Below are 22,680 nucleotides of genomic sequence, written 5' to 3' on the forward strand. Positions count from 1 at the left end.
CTGGCAGTGCTGGTGAAGTATTTGCTGCCGCTGGGAGGTTTCCCTACAAATGAAGTGTGAAGCTCAGGGGAGAAGCAAGGCGGCGGGGCGCAATCCTTAAACACCTCAAGCGCACTGCCAGAAAACGGGACACTTTATAAGAGAGAGACAGTAGGGAATGCATAGAGATGTTCTAAAGGTACTGAATGCACCTGTGATTATGGCAAGGGCCTGTATAAGATTCTGACTGTATGATAACCTTGGATAAAAATATCTGGGTGTCACGGTATTGTGATCACTGCTCCAAAATAATGTTCTTTTTAAATGTCTAGGTAAAAATACAACAACATCTTTCCCTATTTAACACAATAAATTTGATTTTAAGAAACATTTAAAATGTTTTGTAGCAGTAAACACATCAGGCTAAATAATTCAAATAAATCATTGCCTTCTGCTGTCTTCATTAGTTTCTAAAACACATTTTTTACACAAGTTGAAAAGGCATTTTTTAAACTTTGGATATAAAGTAAAGCCATTGCACTGTTCAGGTCTACAGCACGCTTGGATGTTGGTGTATAAGATTTGTTTGATTTGTTTTTCAGATGTTTGCTGAATTGTGGACTAACCGCTAGCTCATTATATGGAGGGTCCTTTTCTGTTGGAGATTCTGTTGCTCTAAAAAAACTTAAAAATAAATAAAATATAGAAAAGGTATGTCTAAAAATGTTAGCAGGTTTAAAACCTTGTCTTTTCCAAACCACTGTTAACCTTGAAACCGGTTCTTGTCCCATGCCGAACTTTTTTTTAATCATTATTATCATAAGTAACAGGAAATACATAAAACATTAACATTATGTGCTGATATTGTGTGATCTGGATACAAATGATACATATTCATTGTACATCTAGTAACACAAATGATACAAGGGATAAGGAAAAAACAATACATGAAAGAAAAACTAATTTAAAGAAAACAAAATGAAAAATAAACATATATTAGGGCTGTCAAAATTAGCACGTTAACACACGTGATTAACTTGAAATATTTACAGGGTAAAAAAAAAAGAAATTACGCAAATAACGCATATGAAGTTTTTTTTATCTCCTATTGGGGTTGACGTGTGTTCAGGGCCAGCGCGTGCATAGAGCCGACCTAGGCGGCCACCTTGGGCAGCAGAATATTGAGCGAACCCCCCGGTCCTCACTTTCATCCGCAACACCCACCCACTCCCTCACGGTCCTTATTTTCATTCGCGAACCGGTCACTTTCGGGTTGAGGGCGACGTGATTGCTGTTTGCCTAGAGCGCCAGTTCAGCTTGCGCCGGCCCTGCGAGTGTTTAACGTGCAAAGAAATTTGGATAAGCTGCAACCATTCACGTCCATAGTTAAAAAAAGCAAATGCCATGGAGTCATTGGTATCAGGTTTACAACACTTATCAAAAAATGTTCCTTTGCATCCAACAGAAGAAATAATATAAAATACTATATAATATAAAAATAATACCAAATAATATAGAATGAAATAATAGAGAAGACAAAATACAGTACAGGTGCACACTTGTGTACATCTAAACACCATAAACAAGCAGAATAAATAACTAAATACATAAATGCATAGATAAATTTAGTTTTAAATACAAAATTATTTACAGTTGTAACAGTGTTAAAATATTACTGATATTACTGTATTTGGTGAGCATAACATATCTTTCAAACACTTTAAAAACCTTTAAAAATGTTTTTTGAACAGTATTTATGTGATAATAAGTGTAATTTATATAAATTAGTATTAATCTATGTTCTATTTCCTTGCCTATTTATTTATCAATGTGTTTGTATGGTACAAAAAAAATCCATTGATGAATGTAAAACCTTAAATACCTCATTTCCAGTCCTTTAAGGTCAAGTCTGTGCCGAACCGTGGACAAATTTTAAGAAACACTGCCCTCCTGTGGGTGATCCTCACTTCACCATCTTCATTAAATCAGACCAGACTGGAAATGCAAACAACACAAAATTCAAATGTATTATTTATTCATTCATTCATTTTCCATCGGAAGAAAGAAACTCAAACAGGTTTACTAACATAAAAAGTCAGCAATATTACAATCATTAAAGGGATAGTTCATACAAAAGAAAATGTCCTCAATATTTACTCACTTTACTCATTTACTCAGTGATTTCAAAGCTTTTAAGAGTTTGTGTATTACTGCTGAACATAAAATAAGTTATTTTGAAAAATGTTCAAAATAAGTAAACCTTGATTTCCATAGTAGGAATAACAAATATTCTGGAAGTTGATGGTTATAGCTTTCCAGCATTTTAAAAAATATCTTCCTTTGCACTCGTCAGAAGAAACTCAAAAGGTGAATTATGAAGTACTGTAAATTATGATGGAAATTTCAGATTTGGGTGAACTGTCCCTTCAACAACAATCAAAATAGAAAGGGGAAAAAATATAAAAAGAAAATACTAAAAACAAACTGTTTATGTAGACAGCTGGATACATACAAACACCATGACCAAAATGAATGAACAAATGCCTGAATGAATGCCTGAATGAATGAATGAATGAATTGATTAATTAATTAATTATAAAATTTAGTGCAGAAATAAATGGGTGACATATACCTACATGTGACTTTTATTGACCTTCAGTATAGTTTAAAACAATATACTGCATAAGAAACAATAATAATAATAATAATAATAATAATAATAATAATAATAATAATTATGATACTAAGATTGAGAGAGGGACGGACAGACAGACAGATGGATAGATAGATGTCTGGATGGATGGATGGATGGATGGGTGGAAAGGCAAATACAATGGTGGATAGATGAATGGATAAATGGATGGATTGATGAAAAAGGAAATACAGTGATGGATAGATGGTAAGATGGATGGATTATGGGATGGATGGATGGATGGATAGACAAATACAATGGTGGATGGATGAATGGATAAATGAACGGATGGAAAAGGAAATACAGTGATGGATGGATGGATGAATGGATGGAAAGGAAAATACAATGATTGATGTTTCATGTATGGATGGAAAGGGAAATACAGTGATGTATGAATGGATGGATGGATGGATGGATGGAAAGGAAAATACAGTGATGGATGGATGGATGGATGGATGGAAAATACAGTGATGGATGGATGGATGGATGGATGAATGGATGGAAAGGAAAATACAATGATTGATGTTTCATGTATGGATGGAAAGGGAAATACAGTGATGGATGGATGGATGGATGGATGGATGGAAAATACAGTGATGGATGGATGGATGGATGAATGGATGGATGGATGAAAAGAAAAATACAGTAATGCATGGATGGATGGATGGATGAATGGAAAGGAAAATACAGTGATGGAAGGATAGATGGATGGAAAGGCAATACAATGGTGGATGGATGACAAGGGAAATACAGTGACAGACAGACAGACAGACAGATAGATATATAAATAGATAGATTAAAAATGTCAATAATAGTCAAGTTTTCAACATCAAAAGTTGTTGGAAGGTGAAATCAAGGTCCTGTAATGCCATTAAATATAACATCAATCACAAAATGGAAAACTAGTTTACAGATATGTTCTACAGTGTATAGTGAATATAGTATTTTGATGGAGACTATAGTTATGGCATGGTAAACGTGTCATTCCCTTTGGCTAAGAAGAGGCAACGCTGGATTGAGGAGGTGAGGAGGAGATATGAGTACAGAAAGCCAACAATCAGTCATTTCGTCTTCAGAAATACTGGTTTGAGTCGATAAACGATGGACAGAAGCCCTTTGGAAAGCATGAAATTATTTTCTGTCGCACAAGCAGAATCCTAAACCTGGGTCTGGTTATGAATCCTCTAATTACAGTCTCTGTGGTGCTTTCTGAATCAGACATTTGGAAAATAAAGTCATCCTTTGATATTGTGCATGGTTTGTGTAATATGTGGAAGATGTAAACAGTGTGGTTGCACCCACACAATCTCTTCATGTCGTACCAAAACAAAACGATTAAGTTGACTTAATGGTCTTTACAATTTTAAGTTGATTGAACATGAAACAATAAAATTGTCAGAAAAAAACTCAAGAATTGTGTTGTTTCAGCTCATTTTAAATAAGTAGTTTGAACAAGCAGTAAAAGCTTTTTGAGTGTACACATACATTTCAACACATTCAATAAATGATAATATATTTCCTAAATGATTCAAACATGATGACAAATGGGTAAAGCTAGTGGTTTGGCAAAGTATGAAGATTTAAAATGTCTATTAATTTGTAATACTATTTTTAACTACACTGCAACAATGAGAAAAAAAACAACTATATATATATATATATATATATATATATATATATATATATATATATATATATATATATATATATATGCAGCATTATTCTCCACTATGCATGGGCCATAATATTCTGACAGTATCATAAACTGGTAACACTTTACAATAAGGTTCATTAGTTAATGCATTTACTAACATGAACTAATCATGAACAACACTTGTACAGCATTTGTTAATCTTAATTAAACATTTACTAATGCATTATTAACATCCAAGTCTGTGCTTGTTAACATTAGTTAATGCACTGAGTTAATATGAATTAACAATGAACAACTGTATTTTCATTAACTAGCGTTTACTAACATGAATAAATACTGTAGTAAATGTATTGTTCATTGTTGTTCATGTTAGTAAATGCATTAATTAACCTTAACTAATAAACATTGAAAGGTGTGACTGATAAATTCAGATAAAATATTTCACAGTATTGTGTAGGTGTAACGTGTAAGTGCTAGCCTCCTTGTTAGAGCAACCGACTCCCGAGCGGAAGGTCGCCGGATTGATACCAGCCCTGAGCGGAGAGTGGTTGGGTGATGTAGGTCCGGTGAGGTTTCATAGGGATGTTTGAGTCATTTGATTTTGAGCATCTACCATTACCAAAACCCGATTCCGAGACTTTTATAATACATAAAAAGAAAAAAGAACAGCGAAGAAACAAATCCAGGATGTTTCTTCTTTTTTATTTACTTCACTTTATTTTAACATTCAACAACTCTGTTAACAAACAGAGCATTTCTAGCTAGAACATTTATAGCTAGAACAACCAATTAATAAATAATATCAATTCTTCACATTAGGACTTTAGTGCAACAGTAAATAAAAAAAAATGTAATATAAAAGCAAATAGCACCTCAACGTACAATAGCTGGCAGGCAATCCCAAGTTTAGATATCTCACAGTTTGCGATGGCGATGTTGTCGTCATCAAATTTATAATATCTCCAGACTGCAGACATACTCGCGCTTTCCACTTCAAGCTGCTTACTTATTCACTTTGCCAGCATTTAACCAATAGTGTATCTGCAAAAAAGTGATGTCATGCATTACTGTGTCTGTGTCAAGTCAAGAAAGAGGTCTAACTCTGTGCCACCGCATAACTATAGAAGTGTTAAAAAATTATGCGAATAAAAAAAAAAAAAAATAAATAAATAAATATATATATATATATATATATATATATATATATATATATAGTAAAGTCTGATCAAGTCTGAAACCGCGTGATCAGATCTGGACATCCCTAGTATTGTGATCGCTGCTCTAGAACAAATGTTTTTAAATGTCAGGGTAAAAAAACAACCTTTTTCCACCATTGAACACAAAATATAAGATTTTAAGAAACATTTTAAATATTTTAGAGCAGTAAACACGTCAGGCTAAACAATTCAAATAAATCATTGCGTTCTGCTGTCTTCATTAGTTTCAAAAACACAGATTTCTTTACAACTTAAAAAGGTATCTTTGGAGATCTTACTTTTCTTTGGATATAAAGCCAAGCCTTCGGCTTAGTCCCTTATTTATCATGAGCCACACAATGGAATGAACTATTCCAAGATATGTTTTATGTAGCAAATGCCCTTCCAGCCACAACCCAGTACTGGGAAACACCCATAGACTCTCATTCACACACACACACACTCAATACACTACAACCAGTTTAGTTCATCCTATAGAGTTTGTGTTTGGACTGTGGGAGAAACCGGAGCACCTGGAGGAAACCCACGGCAACACAGAGAGAACATTCAAACTCCACACAAACAGGGTTCAACGCTAACGCAGTTTTCTACTGATCCGATTGGGACAAGGGTTCAAATTTTTACTTGCCCTGCCAAAATTTTCACTGGCCCCATCAAAAAAAAAAAAAAAAGGCAAGTTAATATTTATTTTTTAGCTACATATTTTAAATAATGTGTCAAAAATAAATCTGTGAATCTAGAATTTTCATATTTAAAAAATGTTAATAAATGTATAATGAGCAAAATTCAGTGTTATGCAAACAAAAAGTGCAGTGTGGAAAATGTGGAGGTATTTTATTGCAGTTCGAATTTATTTAACAAAAGGTGGCTGACTGGCAAATTGTGTAAAAAAAGCATTTTTTTAATAAATAAATAAATAATCGCTTCACTTTTTTCCTTGTGTTCTCATGTAAATGTCTGCTTCCAAGACATTACAAACAGACATTTTATTTTAGCCCCATAATTTTATGTTGCCGCCGTGTTGCCGTCTCTTTACTGTACTGGTTGTTACCAGGTTACGGAAAAAAATAGCATGCTCAAAACATTAAATCAGATAAGAGGATCCGAAAAGCAATGTGGTGTTTAAGACATCACAGAGAAGGCAGCATTTTAAGACTAAGAAGCACAAACTTAAAATGCAAACAATTGACAAATAGTCGCAGGCAAATTAAACTTTAGTGACAAGGCTGCACTGTCCCAATCGGGCCAGTAATAATCCTGTCTACTGTCCCAAGCGTCTCTCACACTGGCCCCGGGTCATAGGGCATTGTTAGGCCCTGAAAAAAATGTCAAATGGCCCAGCCAGGACTCAAACCAGCAAACTTCTTGCTGTGAGGCAACTGTTCTAACTACTAAGCTACCATGCCGCCCTCTTAAATCGATCAACAGACTTTAAATATTAAGTTAAACTTTGTATAACTTCAAAAATGTAGTTAAAACCTGATTAACATACTCAAATAGGTTAAAGCAGCATACAAATAGTTGCTATCTTGACTTTCTGTCATTAAAGTTTTTACACTGCATGCCATTTCTCCAGTCCTGCCTGACATGCGCTCTAGTTTCAGAAAAAGGAGGTGTGAAAACGCAGAGCGGCTCTGTTCCGACACCTCGTTGGAAACTGCCGAGTGCCAAACCCTAAACAAACACACGTGTGTGAGAGTGACACTGTTTCTCCCCATCACTCTCACCCTCTCCGTCTTCCCAGCATGCAGCAGGGCTGACAAGACTGGACGGCTCATATTATGACCACAGAAGGTCAATCCATGCTCTGTTTACACTGACATCGGCTCTTTTCACTCTGTTGAGGTTTCGCTGCTAAAGATGATCTAGGTGTTAAGGTGACAACATGAGGATTCTGACGGGAGACTTTGGTTTTACATTTCATATATTATTAGAATGATCTACCAAACTATATATTGATATTCTGTCAAACTTTGAGCATTCAAGTACATACTGTATATATTATATTTCTTTGATTTTTCATACAGTTGAAGTCTGATTTCTTCTATCTTTGCCATGATGACAGTACATAATATTTTACTAGATTTTTTTAAAGATACTAGTAATTAGCTTAAAGTGATATTTAAAGGGTTAACTAGGCTAATTAGATTAGGGTAATTAGGCAAGTCATTGTGTAACAGTGGTTTGTTCTGTAGACAATCAAAAAATTGCTTGAGGCGGCTAATAATACTGACCTTGAAATGTTTTTTTTTTTTTTTTTTTTAATAGAAAACTTCTTTTATTCTAGTCAAAATTTAAAAATAAGACTTTCTCAAGGATAAAAAAAATTTATAGGAAATACTGTTAAAACTTGATCTGTTAAACATCATTTAAGAAATATTTCACAGGAGGCCGAATCATTTGGCCCTCAACTGTATATGAATGCACATAGGTTTTAGGTCAAGCTGAAAAAAATGACATTAATAATAATAATAATAATAATAATAATATAAATGAATAATATCATAATTTGTGACCTTATTAACCTTCTATTTCAATTAACTGCTGAATCGAAGCTACCAAACAACTTGAAATACAGCAATACAAGTTGTTGATGGTTGTTCATAGTCTCTGTTCATTACCACACATCAAAATGTTATTCATATTTTTAATTAGCTCTTTTTATATTTAGCATTTTTCAACAAAATATCCAAAAGGTTTAGATATTTTGTTGTTTGTTTGTTTTGGCTTCCCTTTTGTTTTGTTTGTATGCTTTGTTTTGTTGTTTGTATGCTTTGTTTTTGATGTTTGCTTTGTTTTGATGTTTGTTTTGTTTTGTCTGTTTTTATGTTTTTTTTCTTTGTTTTGTTATTGTTTGTTTGCTTGTTTTGGTTTTCATCTTGCTTTAGTTTGTTTCGTTTTTGTTTGTTTGCTTTCTGTTTGTTTTGTTGTTTGTTTACTTTGTTTTGGATGCTTGTTTGCTTGGTTTTGTTTTTTATGTTTGTTTGCTTTGCTGTTTGTTTGCTTTGTTTTGTTTGTGTTATTGTTTGTTTGCTTGTTTTGGTTCTCATTTTGCTTTAGTTTGTTTTGTTGTTTGTTCGTTTTGATGTTTGTTTGCTTTGTTTTTATGTTTGCTTTGTTTTGTTTGTTTTGATGTTTTTGCTTAGTTTTTAATTGTTGGTTTTATTGTTTGTTTGCTTGCTTGTTTGTTTTGGCTTTCATCTTGCTTTAGTTTGCTTTGTTGTTTGTTTTGATGTTTGTTTGTTTGCTTTGTTTTGTTTTGAAGTTTTTTTGCTCTGTTTTGTTTTTATTTGTTTGTTGTTGGCTTGCTTTGCTTTTGTTTGTTTGATGTTTTTTGCTTTGCTTGTTTTGTTGTTTGTTTTTTGCTTATTTTGTTGTTTGTTTGCTTTTTGTTGTTTGCTTTGTTTTGATGATTGTTTGCTTTGCTTGTTTTTGTTTGCTTTGTTGTTTGTTTTGTTTTTGCTTTTTGATTGCTTTGTTTTCATTTGTTTTGATGTTCATTTGCTTTTTGCTTGTTGTGTTGTTTGTTTGCTTTGTTTTCTTTTTGCTTGTTTTATATTTTGTTTGCTTTGTTGTTTGTTTTGTTTGTTAGTTTGCTTTGTTGTTTGTTTGCTTTGTTTCATTTGTTTTGATGTTTGTTTTTTGTTTTTTGCTTTAATGTTTGTTTACTTTGTTGTTTGTTTCCTTAGCTTTGTTGTGATGTTTGTTTGCTTTGTTGTTTGTTTGTTTGTTTGCTTGCTTGATTTGGTTCCCATTTTGCTTTTGTTTTCTTTTGAGTTTTTTTTTTTTACATTTTCAACTTTTTATCTTTTAGTTTTTGTTATTTATCAAATCAAAATGTAATTATAGTTCAATTAAATACAAATATTAAATGTTGCCTTAGTGAACACTTTAGGAAACTTTTTTCCTTTAGTTACAATACATAGATTTTTATTTCTTTTTGCAGAACAGATTTTATCACGCACATAAAACATTACATGTAAATATATTTCATATATACACTAATTTATTATATAACTTTTCTTTTTTTTGCACTATTAACAATGGCTTCAGTATAATACACTGTACTATAATATTAACCCTGATCCAAAAAAAACAGGTTTTCTAAATTTTTCTAAATATTTCTGTTTGCATTTGCAGAAAATAGACAACCTTGCCATACAAAGTTACACATGTTTGGCTCAACATGAGATTGAATAAATATTGACAATTTAAATTTTGGGGTGCACTATCCCTCTTAGGCTTCCCGCTGAGAAAAATAAATAAATTACACTGGGATGCAGATCTAAACACTAAAAAAAAATGGACAGATGGAGAGCATATGAAAGCATAATATATATACAGCGAGAAATGGAAACTTTACACAGATATACAAAAGTGGCTATGCAGCAATTTAACCTCCCGAAAATCCCAAAGGCAAGTTGGCGATGGACAAAATAAAATAAAAAAAGATTCCTACCAAAGCAAACAATACCAAATGCCATTTCATACACTCTCAGCATGAAGACTTTTAATTTTCCGGCATAAAATGTGAAAGCTCTTGGATCTCTTCATGAGGTGCAGACAGACAGCACTGAAGTCTAAATCAAGATCTGACTGATGTATATACCCAAAATTACCCTGCTGTTTGAAACAGGGGAACGCTTCAACATTTGGTATCATTTACAGCCCAGGCGATGTCACTGATGCACAACCCATCCACAGTCACAAATCCAACAAGATCTCAAAGGATATTACTGCGCAGCCATGCTTGAATCCAACTCTCTCTGTGTGTTAGCCTATAATTATAGGACTCCAGCAAACGTTTGTTTTGATAAAACGGTCTGAGTGAACTACAGGTTGCCTTGACATTACTGGCCTGAAAGCCTCTCATGTTGGTGAACCGAGTCGAGGAATCGCATGCTTTTAGTCTGGTGTTTGGCTCTGTCCATGCAGCGGGCTCTGCTTTGGATTACCTTTGGGTTTTGAGCTATGAAAATGCAATTGGCACCTCAGCGTAAGTTAAATCAGGTGGGAAGTGAGTAATGCTACTGCCACTTTGACACCCTTCAAGAAAGGTACAGAAGCATGCAGGAAAAGACTAATTTTCTCTCATGTAATTACTGGTTTCAGGATATATTACATGCTTTTTCCAGTACGTCTTGATTTTATCCAACTAAATCCAGTTACCCAGCCTGATCTCACGAGGAAACGTTGCTATTTTGCGTTTTGTCAATTTAGTGGCAGGTTCATTTGAGTTTAGTTGTAAAAAAAATATACAATATTTAAAAGAAGATGAGGCGCCAAACCCCACCCCTAAACCCAACCGTAATCGGGGGATGAGCAAAATGTACTAAAGTGTATTAATGAGATCGTACAAATTGATATAAAAATTACACACCAAATCAAAAAGTAAAGAAATTTCTGTGAGATTGCACAATTTCTGCCAAATAAAAGATTGCAAATACTGTGAAAGCATATTTTTTTATTATTCGAAAAACAATCCGAAATCGCATACTTCTGTACTATATAGTACGCAAAAACAAAGACTAAAGAATACACAAGACACGTCATTCGAATCTTTTTGAATGGGGAAAAGTGTAACTGTCAATAAGGTGAATAAAACCCCACCTTCTAGTACAGGAGCCAATCATCGATCGCTATATGGTGAAAAAAGCCCACCTTCTACAGGAGCCAATCATTGATTGCTGTAGACTGACGATACTCTGGGAGAGGTGCATGGACCAGACGTGAGATTTTATGTGATTTGGACATTAAGGGTGCTTTCACACCTGTGAATCGATTCAGTTGTTCCGAAACAGAGATTACAAATGTTACATTGTTGCTCTTTGCTCTTGTAGCGGTTCGCTTTCACACGGCAAAGTTTCTAATCGGACCAAAATAGCTAAAACAAGTCACGTGCGAGTAAACTCTCCTCGCATTGGTCAGAGTGTCAGGGTTTATTTTGCAGCGTCCCGCTCAGCTGTCAGGAGAGGTGGTGGTTTGATGGTGTTTGACAGGGTGCGCACGCGTGACGTGTCTGAGGAGAAATGCGGTGGGGAGGGGTGAGAAGGGTGCGCGACGATGCCTATTTGAAGACCGGGAGGGAGACGCGAGATTACCGGGAGATCATCACTGGTTTGCGGGCATCCGGAGACTCGCGAAACTTCCCGCCATACTCATAATTCTCTCTTCATATTGCCGTATATGCCTATTACATATCCATAAAACACTGTCATATAACCGCGCTCGGATCGGATCCCTTTCTCACTACAATCGAACCGCTCCAGGGTTCGTTTCAATCGAGCCGAGACCACCTCACTCAAGCGATCTCGGAGCGATTACTTTGGTGCGGAACAGAGCGCGATTGCCCTGTTCACATATGCCAAACGAACCGCGCTAATTGGGAGACACGTTCCGAAACAAAAGTGTAGGTGTGAAAGCACCCTAAGAATGCCTCTCAGTTAGCGAATTTTTGTTTGTTGTTTTAAATTGAACCCCCTCTTGTAGTTTTTTTTGGAACCCTCCCTTAATCCTTTAATAAATATTTTGTTAATCTTCATTCAGGTTGCATATTTCATTTGTTTAGTGCTTTGAGAGTTTGCTCATAGGACCTCAATGCTAACACACACACACAAAACTTTACTAAAATTCTGTTACGTACCCATGTCCCCCTAGACAGAGTTGAGGGGAATGTAACAAAATAAATCTAAAAGAACGGTTGTTGTTTAATTTTACTGGTAATTCCTAATATGAAATTCAATAGTAAGCTTGGCAAGCAATTTTGGAGAATTTCATGTTTCCCCATACAGACAGAATGCCCAAGAAGCGTTTCAAAGATGGCCGCCGAGTAAAATGGCTTGCCTTAAAGGGACTTTGGCTAAAATCAGTATCTGCTTGTTAAGTGGTGACGTGTTTGTGACGTATGTAATACTGTTTCCGGGTAAAAGCCGCCATTCATTTGAGTGGAGAAATCATTCGTTTATGATCACGTTTTATTCCTATTACACATTAAAGTTAATTTTATATAAAATCATAGTGTACACAACAATCTCTGGGCTTGCTGCATAACAAATACCAAAAATTTAACAATTTATAAAAATATTAATCACTTTCTGGCCATCAGATATTAGGCAAGGACATATATACTGCGATCGTGATTTTCCCATGATGGCACGCAAGAGACATCATTAGTGGGAGCTAAGTAGCACAACTGACGAAGGTCGGTCACGTGATCATGACAAAACGGCGGAGGTAATACGTAAGGTTGGGTATCGAAACGCTTTGGGACCGGTATGCACCGGACCGAATCAGCATATAAATTTCGGTGCTTCATTCCGGTGCCACTGGTGCTGCGGCAATAACTTAAAGCAGATCGCACAAAATTATTTAGAAAGATAAAGAGTGTGGGCCAAACCTTTTGATTGACATAATTTTCTGTAAATAAGGTTGCTTTAACACATAAACATTTCATAGATTATGAAATTTCACAATTCTCAAATTCACACTAGAATGAGGAAATAAAAATAAGCAAAGTAATAAACTATCAAAAAGTCCTTAATAATTAAAAATATAGTAGAATAAAAATATATTTCCAGGTGAAATTGGGCTTTGTGGAGGAATGAACATGGACTGCTGGAAAGGGGGTCGGAAAATGATTACTAAATAATAATTTTATCTTGTTTATTGTTTTTTATAATCGAGATTTAATTTTGATTAATTGCAAAGCTCTAGTCAAAACGACTATAATGGCAGTCAGCATCCAACATTCTTCAAAATATCTTCTTTTTGTGTCCAACAACAACACAAAAAGAAACTCAGATAGGTTTAAAACAAAGGGATAAGTAAATGAAGGGAGATTTTTCATTTGAGAGACCTATCACTCAAATCAGGGGTTACATAACTTTATAGCTTGTGACTCCCAAAATAACAATGCCAGTGAATGGCTGTTATAAATAAACGTTATATACATAAACATGAGCATTTTGACATCACAAGAATTAAGTGCAACAGTCTTAACAACCGTATAAATTTATTTTAAAAATTAGTTTAATTTATTAATAACCCTAAACATCTCATTTTACATTTACATTTAGTCATTTAGCAGACGCTTACAAATGAGGACAAGGAAGCAATTTACACAACTATAAGAGCAACAATGAATAAGTGCTATAGGCAAGTTTCAGATCTGTAAAGTCTAAGAAGGAAAGTATTACAGGGCTCAACAATAAGGACTGCCCGATGGCCCGGGGCCAGCGTGTGAAATGCTCGGGACAGTAGACAGGATCGTTACTGGCCCGATCGGGCCACTAATGCCCTGTAACTAAAGTTTGATTTGCCTGTGACTATTTGTCAATTGCGTGCAAATACAGTCAGAATAGAGAAACCGTTTGTGTTTTTCAAATGCTACCTTCTTGGTTCCTCTTATCTGATTGGCTGTTGTGAGCATGTTATTTTTTTTCCGTAACAACCAGTAAAGCTAAGAGACAGCAACATGGCGGCAACATCAAGTGATGATGCTAAAGGAAAACATTTGTCTAACGTCTTGGAAGCAGACATTTACGAGGGTAAACCACGACTAAAAAAAAAAAGTGATGTTTTGTATAGTTTGCCGTTAGTTTGGCAGGTCAGTCATCCTTTGTTTTGCAATAAAATACCTGCACATTTTGCTACCTTTGTTTGCAAAACACTTTAACATTTTTTAAATATTTAAATTCTAGATTTACAAACATTTTGACATTTTTTTTATTTGTAGCTAAGAAATAGCTATTAACTTTTGTTGGTGGGGCCAGTGAAAATATTGGCAGGGCAAGTAAAAATCTGAACCACTGGTCTGATCGGGCCAGTAGAAAAAAATCCTTAGCGTTGAACCCTGTATTAGTTTTTTTTGTTTGTTTGTTTTTTTGAGTACAGTTAGTGATATATCCAGAGAGGCAATTGCAGATTAGGAAGTGAAGTGGAGACTAAATAGTTGAGTTTTTAGTCGTTTCTTGAAGACGGCGAGTGACTCTGCCGTTCTGATGCAGTTAGGGAGTTCATTCCACCAACTGGGCAGATTGAACGCGAGCGTTCGGGAAAGCGTTTTCTTCCCTCTTTGGGATGGAACCACGAGACGACGTTCATTCACAGAACGCAAGTTTCTGGAGGGCACATAGATCTGAAGAAGTGAGAGCAGACAAGAAGGGGCGCAGCCAGAAATCGCTTTGTAAGCAAACATCAGAGCTTTGAATTTGATGCGAGCAGAAACTGGCAGCCAGTGCAAACGGATGAGTAGCGGCGTGACATGTGCTCGTTTAGGTTCATTGAAGACGACTCGTGCTGCTGCGTTCTGGAGCAGCTGAAGAGGCTTGATAGAATTTGAATGTATTTGAGTGCCATTAAAGTTAAAATCACTCAGCTGCATCTGAGCCTATTGCTATGTGGTTAATCTAAACACCTCAGGGGTCTCTAATGGCTTTTTATTTGCATGTTGTTGTGTTTTTAATGTAACTATTAACTTCCTTCAATGGTTTATGAAAAAAGGTAATTATAATAGTTGAACAAAGTTTATTTGACTTTCACCAAGCGACCCCCGTCATTGTCATGCTACCCCAACTTTGCCAACCAATGCTTTAAATTCTGCTTACAAGTTGAGATTCAACCACAGATTCATAACAAAGAAAAGGCTTTTGTGAGGAAAAAAAACCTAGGCATGTTGGACACAGGATTTTCAGCAGAAGACGAATGATTGTGTGTTTAATGTGTTGATGTGTGTGGGGTGTGAGTGAGTTGACCGGGTCTTAATGCGCTGGAGGCTGCAGGACATTTCATCCAGAATGGTGCAAAACTTGCTGAAGCAATCAATGAAGGAGCCAAGCATATGTTTGACCGGCCCTTTGCCCCACTGCCCAAATAAAGACTGCAGACACAAATGCAGATGGTTTGCATTTGCTGTGAAAGAAACGTGTTCAGAGATGCTGAAAGGGCTTCTTCAACAGGAAGTAGAGTAATTAAAACCCATGAGGCCATGCGAGCAGCCCAGAGCTACCAGAGGAAAACCTCTCCTGTTTCGGCCTGTGTTCCAGTCTGATCTCCATGCTCGTATAATACTGGAGAAATATTATTCTGCTGCCAGCTAAACCTGACATGCAGATGTCACATGTGCTGGAAATCAAACAGAGCTACAGGTTTTTTCACACATGCTTGACAGTGTGATGGACGGTGACCATTAGGTTTTTGTGAAATATTATCTCAGGCGTTTCATATTGTATCCAGTTGGTGGTGGTGCTGCAACTCGGCAGATGTTCGGCTGTAACCACACCAAGTGATTTATGTCAAACGACTGCAGCGTATATCTGAAGAATTAATATCAATATTAAACATTTTATTGGTTTAATCTATAATTATTTAATGTAAATAATTATGCTTTTTAAGTGGTTCACTTTTAACATGGCCATACTGTAAGACTACCCTGCTGAAAAAAGCTATCCTATTAGCTGAGGCTGGTTGGCTGGTTTTAGCTGGTCCTGGTTTTAGAGGTGTTTTGGCAATATACAGGCTGATTTCAACCATTTCCAGCCAGGTCTTATTTGCTTAGGCTGGGAAATTGGTATGTGCCTGACCGAATCAGCTTTTTCGGTGCCACTGGTGTTGCGACAAGGACGTAAGAAGCATCAAAGGGTGCATCAAAGGCACACATAGATACGCATTGTTACACCATCTCTAAATATGTAACTGTCAACAACTTTGAGAAATACAGACAGGTGATGTCAGGCATTTGTCTTGTTACTTAGGGAACGGACGCACGCAGTATAGCGCTGTTACGGTCCGTGGGAGTTTGGATTTTTTGTGCCTTCTCCCTCTCTGTTTTGGTTGTCTCCTTTCGCTCCCTTCGCATCTCCTTGTCTGTTATACGCTCTTTGTCTCATCCTATCACCTTTTGTTCCGCTATTTTTCCTCTACTAGGTACCGGCTGATTGGATCCCGAGCCTGTCACTCCTTATTAGGGCGTTTCCTCGTGGACCAATTGGACTTCGTTTCGCGGACTTTAAATTCGACCCGCACGCCTTGTTTTTCAGAGTGCTATGTGTGTGCGTGTTGGTTTGTGTTCGCTCGCTGCTGTTCATAATGTATGCTTTGTTCTGTGTTTCTGAATAATTACATCGATGTAAATTAAGTCATGGTTAAAGAGTTTATCATTCCTTTTTGGGGAAAAGGGAATAGTTTACTAAGTCGCGCGACATACATTTTGCCCGTAGGTAACTTCAATGTTCAGAAACACTAGGCAAGTGGGTGAGCGCCGCATTTTGTATTTTTGCTTATTATTTCAGGGAGTTTATGTGTGGCGTCGCAAACGCTGAAGATTTTGGTTTCTTTTTCACATTTTTAATTTTATTAGTAAGTTTAGAGGGGGATCTTGTGTTCTAGTTTAGGTGGCTTTCGGTTTTGTTTAGTTCTTTGCTTTGGCGCCACTCTAGTTCCTTTTTCCCCTAAAACTTTTGATTGTAGGCTATTTCTTTCTTCTTATTATTATTATATATACATTGTTTAAAGCACACACATGTAAGCCTCTCTTTTGTTGGCTTCATTTTTCTTCTACTCGTAAGAGGAATTAACGAATTGAATGTAAATTTTGTGTCCTGGTGTATTTTCCATCCATCTACTCAGTAATAATTAAATATTATAAGTGTTATGTTTATTTTCCCTAGACAACTTATTTAAACCGTAACAAGCGCATTTGGTGAGCGAGAGCGACTCTCTTCAGATTAACATGCATGATCGCGTTCATCAAATTTGCTTAAACTAAGCGTTCTAAAGCCTATTTTACAAGCAATGACTCTGACACAGCAACGTGAAGCAGATGGTTTCTAAAAGTTGCATGTAAGGGGGAAACACGTCAAGCTAATGACACATTTTAGGGCTCATGGAATCAACTTAAAGGCAGAGGAATGCACTGTCTTTGAAAGCTTGCGAAATCATCTGCCACTTTCAATGAGTACAAACACGGACACCAATAATCCGATTTTAATATGATTAAGACAATACTCTGATTAAGAGTCTAGACTACCATGTAAACAGTGATTTTTGATTACCTTAAAGGACCACAGACACCTGCGTCGCGAAATGTGGAGGTTTTCTATTTAACGTGCGGTATCAAATTCCATTAAAAGAGCACTCTTCCACCAGTCCTCACTTAATGCTCGCATCAAATACCTCAGTTTGTCATGGGGGCATGAATGAAATGTTCCTGAATGAAAGTAAAGCTGCAGTTAAAGTCAAAAAATTAAAAATAAAGCACCTGAAATTATATGAAACTCTGGAGGAAACATGGATAGCGTAGTGACGTAATGACAATAATTGTTCTATGTACTGTGACATGTGAGACAGGATCATGAAAGTATTATTCAAAAAGCAACTCATGTAAACACCTTATGATATTATTGTCTTATTCAGATTAAGGCAAATACTTAGATAACTGGGGTCCGTTCTACGTACGTGGATTACTCAGTTAGCTGGATTTGGATATTGACGATTTGACATGATCCAGGATCGTTTCGTTCTTCCAAGCTGATCCGAGAGTTGTTGTCATAGCAACAGTTCTGCTAGGTCAAACCTGATCGGGAGCAGGTTCAATTCATATAAACAGGATTAGATCGGCTTAGTTCAAGCAAAGACAATACAGAAAGTATGTTCCGAATTCTGATATTTTCTTACAGTAGTAGTTATATACACTTGGGAAAATGGTACATTTTTTAACTATATATATAAAGTTATAGTCATTAATAAAATTAAATTAAGTTATACATATTAATAAAACGTATGCAATCTGCACCCTCGAAATGAAAGTACAAATATTGCCACCTGGTGGTGCAAAGAGAAAACTTATTGATATGAACTTTTTAGATCGCTTTAGTACAAATTGTGTATAATAGAAATGCACAATATGTGACTTTTTTTAAAGCAATAATACATTTATGCAGTCATAAACATGTTTTGACAGTTAATATGCCGGTGATTTGATGCTTCACAAAAGTTGCAGACGGCTTTACCAATATGAAAACGCTTTTGTAAACAACCAGTTATTCTTTACACCGATTAAAAAATGGCTACTATAATAAAGAAAAATTTTTCTAAATGTGGAACTAAATACATTGATTTGCATTGAAAAACATGATGAATACACTTGATACATGAAAGTGGAAAGCCTGCCGCTCACAACAAATGTGGAAGGTTATTGCATGTCATATTTACTGCTAATTTAATGTAATTTTGCTCACATGGATAATTGAATATTAATCATATGATGTAATTACGCTGCTGTGCCGTCAGCCAATCGTTGCATTGCTGATGATTTCGAGGATCGATAGATCTGTCCTTCACAACACACGCAGCGATCTCAGATCAGTTTATCCAGACATTCTAATCTGATTCGCGAACTTGTTTGAAGAACCAAATTAGCGAGAGATCAGTAATCAAGATTAAAAAATCCGGGATCTGCCTAATAATCTTAGATCATTTAAGCGAGGTACGAAGAACGGACCCATGATGACCATGTAAACATAGGCTGTTTCTCAATATGCGTTCTTCAGCGGTCTTGCGTCCTCGTGTTCTCGTGCAACGTCATCATCAGCTGCCTAAGTTCAGTTCCAATACTCAAGACCGCAAGTACGGAGGACGCGTGAAACTTCCCGGATGTGATCTTGATATCGAGGACGCACTGATGCAGACTTGAGCACCGAACTCGCTCTGGAAGTCCCAGAAGTCATTGCGACTGAAGGTGGGAAGCGCTGCATTTTATCTAGATTTATTATTAAAGCTCATAGATATGAATTATTTGCCTCAGGAGTTTCCCTAAATGAAACGGTGAAAGTAAACATTACCAAAGACATCTTAATAAAGGAATAAACACATTAAGGGTGTTTGTTTGCTGAAATTCATATTAAAATCGGTTTTATTTATATTGTGCAGAGTATATTTATGTTTTATGAAAGTATATATTTTGAAAAGGGGAAAACAATAAATCGTTTTATGAAGGCTGTAATGTTTAAATAATTTACCATTTAAAACACGTGAAGGTCACATAACCATCAGGAAGAACGCAGCATCTCAATTCTCAAAGGACGCGTTCTCTGCCCTCGCGGTCTCCTGAGTTCGTTCTTCCGAGGACACCTGGCAAGACCGCTCTCCACAAGAACACGAGTCCCTTCTCTGCGTTCTTGGAATTGAGAAACAGCCATAGTCACAAGCCCCAACCCTAGCAGCCTATTTAGCCTCCATTTAGCATAATCTTTAATGTGAGGCAAAAATCTGGTTGCCTAACATTAGGCTATCAGATGTTATGTTTTGTTGTTTTTCATATTGATAGCAAAAAAGTGTCCCAACTGACCAGAATTCACCCTATTTATGGCAAAAATTGAAAATGTTTCAGGTTTAATTAACAATAAATTCATCAGCAATGACAATAAACTGTGAAATGGAAAACTGGGCAGGACAACTGCTAAAATAAGCAGATCATTGGTGACTTGTGCTGTAAACAATTAAAATTTTAACTTACGTGAAATAAGAAAGAAATGTGTTTGATGTGTTTAACTTCATTCTCAAATCCTGTCATGAACAATTGTTAATCGCGGTAACTTTCTCAAAACACGTGGAAAGGACACAATCGTTTAACACAAATCTTCGCGTAAAAAAGTAACAGTTCCGCAACGCTTTTAACACTTTAGCAGATTAGATCACATAATACACGTTTTGTTTTTTTAGGAATCGTGAATAAAGTAATAAAAAAAAACATGCAGTCTATTTAGCCGCCATTTAGCATATTTAATGAGTCTAACATTATATTAGGCTACCAGATTTGACTCAGCCTGTTATTAAGTTTGTTTTATTGTTTTTCATATTGATAGCAAAAAAGTGTCCTGATTAAACCGAATTCACCCTATTATTAATGGCAAAAACTCAAAGTGTTTCAGAATCAATAGATTCATTAGTAATGACAATAAACAGTGAAATGGAAAACTGGGCAGGACAACTGCTTAAACAAGCAGCTCGATGGTGACTTGTGCTAAAAACGATTAGAAATGTGCGTGAAATAAGAACGAAATGTGGTCGATTTGTTTACTAACCTTCATTTCTAAATCCTGTCACGACCAGTCAATAATGGCGTTAACTTTCCCAAACACGCGGAAGGACACAATTGTTTAACACAAAACTCCGCGTAGAAAAGTAGTCCGCAGCGATTGCAACATCTCCCTTACATATTAGATCCCATATACACGTTTAATTTTTTGTTAAGAAATATCAATAAAAGTATATATATATATATATAACATGTAGTCTATTTAGCCTATATCATCATTTTTAATGGGAGTCAATCTTTTAGCCTTTAATCTAGTGTGAACCTAACCCTAACCCTAACCCTAACCCTAACATTACACCGGGGGCCTGTTTCAGAAAGGAGGTTAACTGAAAACTCAGAGTATTTTAACCCTGAAATGAGAGAAACTCTGGGTTTTCCGTTTCAAAATGGCAGGTTTGTTAAACTCGAGAAAGCAGGGTAAGTCAAGCCTGTTTCTGAAAGAGAGGTAACTTAACTCAGAGTCAGTTACTGTGGTAACTTACTCTGTGAATCTAACCTGGTCAGAAGCAGGTTTTATTCTCTAAACTCAGAGTTTCTCCTCCCCTTTTTTTAAAGATGAAGCGGTATTTCTCGCCTTAGCCTTACGTTTCCACCCACCTATTTTTATGCTTATTTTGGATACGTGCATAAAAACGATTGATAGAAACGTCATGATGCACATAACTTTTTAAAATATGTATAAAAAACGCGCATAACTGAGTAGCATAAACTTTTATTCGATCGAAAATGTGCGCATAATCTACGATGGAAACACTTTTACTGAACAAATTACAGTATGTACATTAAAAAAAAGATCATGATCATATGATAATGAAAATGTGTGTAAATGGACAAACAGCAGGCTGAGCACACTGTAACATGTCTTAAATATTGTGTTAGTCATTCTAAAATGCCTTAACTGTTTCAGTATTAGTGTATATTATTAATTACCTCCGAACGTCTAGTGTGTGTCAAGAGTCTCTGCGTCTCATGGCTTCAGACGCCCCCACGTGTTCATTGTGTTTCAGCATTGTCTTCTGACATCGAGGCGCAAGTACATTAATTAGGCTAAATAAAGAATTAATTGACGCAGCTTCTTCTACCACAGTAAATTCTGTTTTTACTGTTGATATTTGGTGCCAGTTTAATCAGGAAGTGACCATTTTTTTCTCTTTGACTCGTTGGATGGAATTTTATTCGCATCTTCTATGCAATATTCCAGTTTTGCACATAAATATATGTAATATATTTGGATGGAAAATAGCTATTGCCTACATTTTTGTCACAGAAGAACTGTACTAGAATGGCTTATCCTTTTTTAATAAATAATTAAATTAAATTCACCTTCGACATGCATGTAACTAGATTAATGGGATTATTATTCTTTCTAAAAATAATTTTTAGTACTGCTTACCTTCTAAATTTTATATTAACCTCTATCACTTGATCAATAAAAAAGGCAGACACAAGTGCACTGTTAAATCATTTAAAACTAATAAATGTATAAAAGAAAGTTTAGAAAAAAAATATAAACGTCACAAATTTCATTACTTATTTTATTATACTTAAATATTTAAATACTTAAAAAGTTAAATTAGGCATTAACTTGAGCAGCTGTTTTCCCACGCTAACTGTCTCTTCTTCACTGATGGTTGCTTCTTTTCAAATATATACACTCATATTTGCTATAACTTTGCATGAGAACATCAGGTTCAGCCGGAGAAAGAAATGGTGATCTCTTTTATAAGATATTGCCATAGTCACTCGTAATGTCTGCGCTCCATTGATAATGCCTTTTTAAAGTCACGGTGTGCGCGCTTAACTCTGAGTTGGTCTACTCGAAGTTGATTGACCCAACTCAGATCAGCTGTTCTGAAACCGAAAACTCTGAGTTTTTAATCTCTCGGTAAATCAACTCAGAGTTCAAGTTTAAACTCTGAGTTGTTTGAACCTCCTTACTGAAACAGGCCCCTGTAGCATCTACGTCCAATTTTTGTTGTTGTGTTTGTTTTGATCTTGAAGTTTGCATATGACACAATGACTAAACAAAGTTAACATAATAAGC

The 22,680-nt window shown here is 35.8% G+C and overlaps 1 long non-coding RNA gene across 2 annotated transcripts in view; it reads right to left on the reverse strand.

Annotated features, from left to right (window-relative positions):
* Window positions 1-20,691, reverse strand: part of LOC141378507 (uncharacterized) — a 122,881-nt gene extending 102,190 nt beyond the window's left edge. For both annotated transcript variants that reach the window (XR_012393210.1, XR_012393209.1), the window contains exons 1-2: window positions 20,623-20,691; window positions 1,862-1,974 (exon numbers count right to left, since the gene is read on the reverse strand). This is a non-coding gene — a long non-coding RNA (uncharacterized lncRNA). The remainder of the gene's footprint in view (window positions 1-1,861; window positions 1,975-20,622) is intronic.
* Window positions 20,692-22,680: the final 1,989 nt, after the last annotated feature.

The sequence above is a fragment of the Danio rerio genome, chromosome 17, assembly GCF_049306965.1.
Source record: "Danio rerio strain Tuebingen ecotype United States chromosome 17, GRCz12tu, whole genome shotgun sequence".
NCBI lineage: Eukaryota > Metazoa > Chordata > Actinopteri > Cypriniformes > Danionidae > Danio > Danio rerio.